Source organism: Helianthus annuus, chromosome 16 (genome assembly GCF_002127325.2).
Source record: "Helianthus annuus cultivar XRQ/B chromosome 16, HanXRQr2.0-SUNRISE, whole genome shotgun sequence".
NCBI classification, from domain to species: Eukaryota; Viridiplantae; Streptophyta; class Magnoliopsida; order Asterales; family Asteraceae; genus Helianthus; species Helianthus annuus.
The window spans coordinates 94742966-94753824 of NC_035448.2; positions in this window are offsets into that span (position 1 = coordinate 94742966).

Sequence of the window (10859 nt, forward strand, 5' to 3'; positions counted from 1 at the left end):
ATGTTGGTTTCAAGAAGGTAGGCATATTATCCTATTAAAATATCACATAATGTTTTGGCAGTTCATTAAAGGGTAATTTGTTGTTGTGAATATATTGTGAATGATGTAACCGAACAAGGTAGGGTATTAAATATCACATAATGTTTTGCATATTGATAAATGACCATTAAGGGGCTGTTATGTTTTTAAGAAATTGCCATATCTTTGTCGAATCTGAATAACACGATGGGGGTATGGTTTGCAACCTAATAAGGAATTAAATAGTTAATGGAATTGAGATGCTTGTTGTATTAGCGAATCACACACACACACCCACTTAATGTATTTTGTGAGCTGGTAACATGCACAAGGCTTGGGCCTCATATCTAACTAGGCTGCACACCTACGGGAGTATCGTACTAGACCGTTAACTGTTTATTTGGGCCCTGAAATTGTAAAGTGAACTACGTGTGCGCAACTTGTGTATTATAAGTAAGAATTATGTGACTCAAGTCTGTGTGAAACTGATTGTTGTCGGTAACACCTTTTAGGACGTGATTGATCAAACTGTGAACACATACTTTAATCTTACCGAGCAAATCAAAGGTGAGTTCATTGCTCTTTTCTCAAGCATGGATCCCAGGGAAGGGATAACGGGTAACGTTCCGAAGAGGAATGCATGTGTAATGGGATGTTGGTTATTGTACTCAGTTTTCTATCATTGTAAGACCACAATATCTACCGGTACGTTGCTTGTAGGGCAACGGGGGTTATTAGTTGATAGCGCTATTAGGTTTGGCACCCTCACGACGTTCGAGGAGAACGGGCGTGAACTAATTACCTTAAAACATGACCAATGCTTTGATAGAGGCATTGGGGTTGGCAATCACCTATCATATGGCCATTCGGTAATCGAGTAATAACAACATCGAAACATCAAACATCATAACAACAAACAACATATCGTCTGGTAAACTGTTTTACTCACATGATCGGTAACACAACTTGGTAAATAAACACAAACCTTGAACTCACCAGCGTAGTCTGACACACTTGTTTACATGCTTGTAGGTAATTATTGAAGGAACTTGGGAGCTTGCCGTCTGATGCTGCTGGAGTGGTTGTGGTCATAATAAACGATTATATTGATTTGGTTTTATACATTTATACGCTTATACATTTATGCTTCCGCTCAATACTTTGGTTTTGGTTTAACTTTTCAAACGATACATTTCTTTCAATTGGGTATTTCAATACATTATAACTTGTGTTTGATATGATTGGTGGCTCTTTGTTGGATCGTTGCACCTTCAATAGGGACATACCCTAGATGGTAATTTGGGGGTGTGACAGTTTGGTATCAGAGCCACTGGTTATAGAGAACTCGGTTTTAAAATGTTTTCATAAAACCAGACTATAACCGAATTGATCCAAACGATGACCATGACACTCAGCTTCAGATTGCAAGGTTCGTTCCTCGTTAGCTTATGCAATATATGCCTAGTAAACGTAACTATATTTATAGCATGCACGGTACGACATGGTAGATGTCACGACACATTGATAGTGTAACATAACATTTGCATCTAGTAAATCCTAATCTTGTTGGTAGTGCATATTTTGTGTTGATTGGGGTGGGAGAAACTTCAAACATAAGTTAAGAAGTATCGAGAGGAGCATGCAAACCGCCTTATTATCATGGGTGCACACATAATAATAACGCGTGGTGCATGCAAATCCCAATGAGGATTAACGAGTGTAAGAGGGGTTCCTCCCTGTTTGTGTATGAACATGGTAGTTAATCGTCCCTAACGTGATAAACCTGAACACTTTTCTCGTTCTCGACTCCTAAATTCGTTCCCTTCTTCTATTATAAAACCATGAGTGGACGAGGACACGGACGTGGTAGCATCAACATGACTCAGGCTGAGTTAACAAATCTGATAAACACACGTGTGGCTGAGGCTCTGGCAGCCTACCAAGCTGCGCACCCGAACAACCAGCCTGCCTGTACGTTCAAGGTGTTTATGGATTGTAAGCCATAGACCTTCAGCGGGACGGAAGGGGCTGTGGGACTATTGAGGTGGTTCGAGAAAGCTGAGTCAGTGTTCGCCATGTGCAACTGTCCTGTGGGGGACCGCATGAAGTATGCAACAGGCACGCTTGAGGATGGTGCCTTAACCTGGTGGAATGCCCAGGTTCAGCTGCTGGGTATTGATGCAGCAAACGCTACTACTTGGGACGACTTCAAGGAATTAATGAGGGAGGAGTACTGTCCTCGAGATGAGATACAGAAGTTAGAGAACGAGTATTGCGATCTGAAACTGGTGGGATCTGAGGTTGAAGCGTACGTGAAGCGGTCGTATGAGTTGGCTGACTTGTGTCCGAATTTGTCTCGACCTATGTCTCGAAGAATTGAATTATTCATCAAGGGGTTACCTCCACGAGTGAAGGGTTTGGTTACTGCTGCAAACCTTAATAACTTAACCCAGATTGTTCGGTTGACTCACAAGATTATTGATCAGGAGGTGGAAAGCAACTCACTACCACCGCGTGTTTCTAAAGCTACTGCTGCCACCACCACAGCCACTACTCTTGTCATTGATAGTAAACGCAAGTGGGGTGATATGGACAAGGCGTCCCACTCGATTCAGCCCCAAAAGAAGACAGACACTGGTAGTACTCGCAGCTTTAGCCAAACATCCTCAGTGAATCAAAATCAGAGTTCTTATGTGGGAAAGAAGCCTCAGTGTAGCAAATGTGGGTTTCATCATTATGGGCAGTGTGCTCGAGTTTGTCGCAGGTGCGACAAGGTAGGCCATGAAGCCAAAGATTGTAGGGCTCCTCAGCCAAAACAGCAGCAGCAGCAGACTCAGCCGAATCAGAGACAGCAAGGGCATCAATCTCAGCAGGGTCAGGGGTTTAGAAAAGGATGTTATCAGTGTGGGGCTGAGGGACATATGAAGCAGGATTGCCCACAATTGAAACAGAATACAGGTGGTAACAACGCGGGGAGCAATGATGGGAACAATGGGGGCAACGTGGCGCGTGGGCGTGGATTTACTATTGGAGCTGGTGAAGCTCAGAACGACGGCAATGTAGTTACTGGTACGTTCTCTATGAATGGTGTTTATGCTTCTATTTTATTTGATTCGGGTGCCGATAGGAGTTATGTGTCTACGGGGTTCAGTAGTCGTCTAGGATTGAGTCCTACACCTCTTGTTGTTAAGCATGTAGTGGAAATAGCAAATGGCAAAACTATTGAAGCGTCTCATGTCCTCATGGGGTGCAAATTAGATCTCTTAGGTCAAGTATTTGACATTGACCTACTTCCTGTCACTCTCGGAAGCTTCGATGTAGTGGTCGGAATGGATTGGTTATCCAAATATCAGGCAGAAATTCTCTGCAAGGAGAAAGTCGTTCGTATTCCCCTTGCTAGTGGTGAATCGTTATCAGTTCAGGGTCATCGTAGCGGTGCTACAGTAGGTATTATCTCAGCCATGAAGGCTCTAAGTTGTCTACGTAAGGGCTATCCTTCCCTCTTGGCCCTTGTTACTGACTCTCAGACTGACGAGAGGAAACTCGAAGACCTTTCGGTTGTTCGAGAGTTTCCTGATGTTTTTCCTGAAGAGCTCCCTGGTTTACCTCCACATCGTCAGGTAGAATTTCAGTTTGAACTCCAGCCAGGAGCAGCACCGATTGCTCGTGCTCCATACCGTCTTGCACCAGGAGAGTTGCAAGAATTATCGAATCAACTACAAGAGTTACTAGACAGGGGTTTCATTCGTCCTAGCTCTTCTCCTTGGGGAGCCCCTGTATTATTTGTGAAGAAGGACGGGTCTTTTCGTATGTGCATCGACTATCGCGAGCTCAACAAGGTGACCATCAAAAACCGCTACCCTTTACTACGCATTGACGACTTGTTTGACCAGCTGCAAGGGTCAAGTTTCTATTCCAAGATTGATTTGAGGTCAGGATATCATCAGGTACGGGTTAGAGAGGAGGATGTGCCTCGAACAGCTTTTCGAACGCGGTACGGCCACTATGAATTTCTGGTTATGCCATTTGGGATGACCAACGCACCAGCGGTCTTCATGGATCTCATGAACCGCGTGTGCAAACCTTACCTTGACGACTTCGTTATCGTTTTCATTGACGACATATTAATCTACTCCAAGAACAAGGAAGACCACGAGCGCCATCTTCGTCTTATTTTGGAACTCCTGAGGAAGGAGCAGTTGTACGCAAAGTTTTCTAAGTGTGACTTCTGGATTCGGGAAGTACACTTTCTCGGGCACATCGTTAACGAAATGGGTATTCATGTGGATCCTGCCAAGATCGATGCTATTCGAAATTGGGCGGCACCAAAGAATCCTTCGGAGGTGCGTCAATTTCTTGGTCTTGCGGGATATTATCGTCGGTTTATTCGGGATTTTTCTAAGATTGCTCAACCCCTCACCGCCCTGACTCAAAAGAAAGTTGTCTATTCTTGGGGATCGAACCAGGAAGAAGCTTTTCAGCTCTTAAAGCAGAAGTTGTGCAGCGCGCCGATTTTATCTCTACCAGAGGGCACTGAAGATTTTGTGGTTTATTGCGATGCGTCTATTCAGGGTCTCGGCTACGTGTTGATGCAGCGAGACAAGGTGATAGCTTATGCTTCTCGACAGCTGAAGGTACACGAGAAGAACTATACGACACACGACCTGGAGTTAGGAGCCGTAGTCTTTGCGTTGAAGATTTGGAGGCATTACCTGTACGGTACCAAGTGTACCATCTATACCGATCACAGGAGTCTTCAACATATCTTCGACCAGAAGGAATTGAATATGCGGCAACGTCGTTGGGTCGAGCTTTTTAATGATTATGAGTGTGCTATCAAGTATCATCCGGGTAAAGCTAATGTTGTAGCTGATGCCCTTAGTCGCAAGGAACCGAAACAGAAGCGTGTTCGTGCCCTACAGCTTACTATTCACTCTGATTTACCTGCCCGGATTCGTTCAGCTCAGATTGAAGCGTTAAAGGAAGAAAATATCGAAGCCGAAGGATTACGAGGGCTACACAAGAAGAAGTTCGAGCAACGGTCTGACAATATCTACTACTTCATGGAACGGATATGGGTTCCTTCATTTGGTGATCTTCTAGAACTTGTGATGGACGAAGCACACAAGTCACGATATTCTATTCATCCAGGGTCTGATAAGATGTACCAGGACCTCAAGGTTTTGTATTGGTGGCCGAACATGAAAGCTATTATTGCCACCTACGTGAGTAACTGTTTGACCTGTGCTAGGGTCAAGGCAGAGTACCAGAAGCCTTCGGGTCCACTTCAGCAGCCGGAGATACCTATGTGGAAATGGGAACAGATCGCTATGGATTTTGTTACGGGGTTACCTAGAACACAGGCTGGGAACGATACTATATGGGTGATTGTCGACCGTCTCACAAAGTCAGCACATTTCCTAGCAATCAAGGAGACAGATAAGTATTCGCAGCTCGCAGCAGTGTACCTTAAAGAGGTGGTTTCTAGGCACGGGGTGCCGACTTCTATTATTTCTGATCGAGATCCTCGTTTTACTTCGGAGTTATGGCAGGCTATGCATAAGTCATTCGGCTCACGTCTCGATATGAGCACGGCTTACCATCCACAAACGGATGGTCAGAGTGAGCGTACTATTCAGACACTAGAGGATATGCTGCGGGCATGTGTTATTGATTTTGGGAAAGGATGGGAGAAGCACTTGCCGTTGGTAGAGTTTTCCTACAATAACAGCTACCACACCAGTATCAAAGCGGCACCGTTTGAGGCCCTGTATGGGAGGAAGTGCCGTTCACCTCTCTGCTGGGCTGAGGTGGGTGATAGTCAGCTCACCGGTCCTGAGATGGTACTCGAGACTTCAGATATGATTGTGAAAATCAGAGATCGTATGGCAGCTGCTCGTGATCGCCAGAAGGCCTATGCGGACAAGCGTGCCAAAGAGGTAGTGTTTGAAGTGAATGACCGCGTCATGCTGAAAGTCTCGCCGTGGAAAGGGGTTGTACGCTTTGGGAAGCGTGGCAAGCTGAACCCACGTTATGTTGGGCCGTTTAAAGTTCTTGAGCGTATCGGTAAGGTGGCTTATAGGTTGGAGTTACCTACTGAGCTGGGTAATGTTCACGACGTATTTCATATATCACAGTTGAAGAAGTGTTATGCTGACGACCCATTAGCAGTACCTTTTCAAGAGTTAAAAATCGACGACAAGTTACAGTTTGTTGAAGAACCCATCGAGATCATGGACCGTGAGGTCAAAGTGCGTAAACACAGTCGTATTCCCATCGTTAGAGTTCGTTGGAACTCAAGACGTGGACCGGAGTTCACGTGGGAGCGCGAGGATCAGATGAAGCTCAAGTATCCCCACCTTTATCCCAAAGACAAAGCCGAGTCAAGCAAAACTGGTGAATCTCGGGGCGAGATTCCTCTTCAAGTTGGGGATGATGTCACAACCGAGCAGAACCCGCAACAATCCTGATTTCTCACTTCGTTTCTCGCACACTTGACGCTTGTCAAATTTCGGGACGAAATTTCTTTCAAGTTGGGGATGATGTGACAACCCTAACTTTCAAGGTCCGTATCTTTTCGTCACGTGATCTTGTTCCTTGTATTTCTCTTTCGTATGTTCCCTGCGACGATAAATCGGTTAATGTTTGAGTCTATATGTGTGTAATGTGTGTAAATCGGGCCGGAATCCTGTGTCGTGCATATGATTCGGCTATGTCCTCGTGTTCGTATTATAATAGCCGCACCTCAATTTTATGAAACCCGCCAACCCATTAATATATCGATTAAAGCCCAAGTCAATGGGCATAGGCCCAGATCGGGTAAGAAGTCCAACCGCCACAACACTTTAATCCGTATCATATTACAATTCGTTTGGTATCACATTAAATAATAAACCCTACAGCCTTTCCCCTAGATCGCACGACTGAGGAAACCCCCCCCCCCCCCCTTCGAGATTACACTTTGTTCGGCAGTTCTCTGGTTAGTAATTCGATGTTTTTGTTAAGTTTTATTGTATGACCTTGTTTGTGTAATCTGGATCGCATGAAAGTATACGTGTGAAATCTTGTTTATGGCAGTAGGATTCTTGTTTGTAATGTAAGTAAGATAAAGTAGGTTATAAGTCAAAGATATGGCCGACAATATCAATACTCTGCATGTAAAATTATGAAGTTGTAATTAATGGTCTGACTTGTGCTCAACTTTTTCATATGCCTCTTGTTTTAATTGGACCGCCACTTATTACCTATGCTATATATTGGTTATTTTAATGATGATGATGTACAGGGGATGCGTTAGGGGGTTGGGTTAACTAATATATACATGTTAGGCAATTTGGTATGAGTTAAAGTTGGCTGTTTGATTTGATGTCACCATTTATTGTTGGCCCAATCACCTTGTAATAAAAAAAGGTTGTCTAGTGAAAAAGGTTGTTGATTGCTCAAAGTGTCGGTGGCGGTTGCATGTATTAAAAGGAAATGTCATCTCATTTAAAATTGTTTTAGTGTCAGCTCACTATTTTGTCGATATGTGATGTCTGTTCATGTTATATTTGTTATTAAAGTTTGTCTGCTGAGTTTTAAAAAAAGGTACAATAGAACTTTAATGAGTCACGTGAATGTTGGTTTCAAGAAGGTAGGCATATTATCCTATTAAAATATCACATAATGTTTTGGCAGTTCATTAAAGGGTAATTTGTTGTTGTGAATATATTGTGAATGATGTAACCGAACAAGGTAGGGTATTAAATATCACATAATGTTTTGCATATTGATAAATGACCATTAAGGGGCTGTTATGTTTTTAAGAAATTGCCATATCTTTGTCGAATCTGAATAACACGATGGGGGTATGGTTTGCAACCTAATAAGGAATTAAATAGTTAATGGAATTGAGATGCTTGTTGTATTAGCGAATCACACACACACACACCCACTTAATGTATTTTGTGAGCTGGTAACATGCACAAGGCTTGGGCCTCATATGTAACTAGGCTGCACACCTACGGGAGTATCGTACTAGACCGTTAACTGTTTATTTGGGCCCTGAAATTGTAAAGTGAACTATGTGTGCGCAACTTGTGTATTATAAGTAAGAATTATGTGACTCAAGTCTGTGTGAAACTGATTGTTGTCGGTAACACCTTTTAGGACGTGATTGATCAAACTGTGAACAAATACTTTAATCTTACCGAGCAAATCAAAGGTGAGTTCATTGCTCTTTTCTCAAGCATGGATCCCAGGGAAGGGATAACGGGTAACGTTCCGAAGAGGAATGCATGTGTAATGGGATGTTGGTTATTGTACTCAGTTTTCTATCATTGTAAGACCACAATATCTACCGGTACGTTGCTTGTAGGGCAACGGGGGTTATTAGTTGATAGCGCTATTAGGTTTGGCACCCTCACGACGTTCGAGGAGAACGGGCGTGAACTAATTACCTTAAAACATGACCAATGCTTTGATAGAGGCATTGGGGTTGGCAATCACCTATCATATGGCCATTCGGTAATCGAGTAATAACAACATCGAAACATCAAACATCATAACAACAAACAACATATCGTCTGGTAAACTGTTTTACTCACATGATCGGTAACACAACTTGGTAAATAAACACAAACCTTGAACTCACCAGCGTAGTCTGACACACTTGTTTACATGCTTGTAGGTAATTATTGAAGGAACTTGGGAGCTTGCCGTCTGATGCTGCTGGAGTGGTTGTGGTCATAATAAACGATTATATTGATTTGGTTTTATACATTTATACGCTTATACATTTATGCTTCCGCTCAATACTTTGGTTTTGGTTTAACTTTTCAAACGATACATTTCTTTCAATTGGGTATTTCAATACATTATAACTTGTGTTTGATATGATTGGTGGCTCTTTGTTGGATCGTTGCACCTTCAATAGGGACATACCCTAGATGGTAATTTGGGGGTGTGACAAAATGTTTAACAATCTAATACGAATAGTAATTAAATTTAACAAAATAAGAAAAAAAAAACAATGACAAAAAAAATAATTAGAAAACAAATAAACATACAAAAAATAATGGGTCATCTTCTTCAATAAGCTTTAAAAATGAAGGACATTTGTTACTCTGATCCATATCTGGAAATTAAATATGAAGGCTTTTTAAAAATTAAAACGGTAAACTATTTATAGAAACAAACTTATAATATCGGGAAAAACTTCTAAAACAAATAATTAAAAAGGAACGGTTTCAAAAAAAATAAAACCTATTTATTTTTAGAAACACAATCAATATTCCGTAAAAACATATCACACACTAAAAATTTACATAATATTTAATGGATTCAATATTAACACAATATAAAATTTATTAGTTAATCATGAAAAAAAGAAAAACAGAAATAAAAAACCAAAACAAAAGAATCATTAATACATATTAATACAATACAAAATTTATTAGTAAAAAAACAAAGATTTTCGAATTTAAAAAAATATCATAGTTATATTTGCCAAAAAAAATAACTTAAAAATTATAGAGATTAGCATAAACGTTGAAAACTATCATTATAACGGATCAAAAAACACCAAAAAAAGAAAAAATTAAACTAAGTGAACAAAAACCTTTAAAGTTAGATTTTCATAACAACAACATTTGATTTTCCCTTCGGATAATCCCAAGAAACATAAAACATTAACCTTTAAAAATGAAAAAATAAAGGTAAAACAATTCAGTTAATTTACAAACTCCTATAATTTAGTAAATGAACACAAACCTTTGAACTTAGATTTTCATCATAAAAGAACACTTGCTTTCCCTTTCGGTTCAGTTTTTTTATCCCAATCATCTTTGAACTACATATAAGGGAAAAAATGTTTAACAATCTAATACGAATAGTAATTAAATTTAACAAAATAAGAAAAAAAACAATGAAAAAAAATAATTAGAAAACAAATAAACATACCAAAAATAATGGGTCGTCTTCCTCAATAAGCTTTAAAAATGAAGGAAAGTTGTTACTCTGATCCATATCTGGAAATGAAATATGAAGGTTTTTTAAAAATTAAAACGGTAAACTATTTATAGAAACAAACTTATAATATCGGGAGAAACTTCTAAAACAAATAATTAGAAATGAACGGTTTCAAAAATATTTTAAACCTATTTATTTTTAGAAACACAATCAATATTCCGTAAATACATATCACACACTAAAAATTTACATAATCTTTAATGGATTCAAAATTAACACAATATAAAATTTATTAGTTAATCATGAAAAAAGAAAAACAGAAATAAAAAACCAAAACAAAAGAATCATTAATACATCTTAATACAATACAAATTTATTAGTAAAAAAACAAAGATTTTCAAATTTCAAATAATATCATAGTTAGATTTGCAAAAAAAAAAAATAATAAACAAAATAACTTAAAAAATATAGAGATTAGCATAAACGATGAAAACTATCATTATACTGGATCAAAAAACACCAAAAAAACGATAAAATTAAATTTACCTCTTGTGTTCGAAGAAGATTCAGACTCCTACAATTGCATAAGTCATCATCAATAAGTTCAAGACATTGACCATATGGAACTTTTCCTCCCCACAATAAGCTTGAAAAATCATACGGTATTTCCTATGAATCGATACAAAAAAAACATATAAACTTAAATAACTTATTGTCTGTTGATAAAATGAAAACTAAAGAAACATACCAAAAATATAGGATCATAGTCATCAATCAACTTTAAAAACGATTGGAGCTGTGTTTTTAGGATCCATAACTACAAAGGAATAAAGGATTTTTTTTTAAAATATAACGGTAACTTATTTATAGAAACAATTTCTAATTACAGAAAC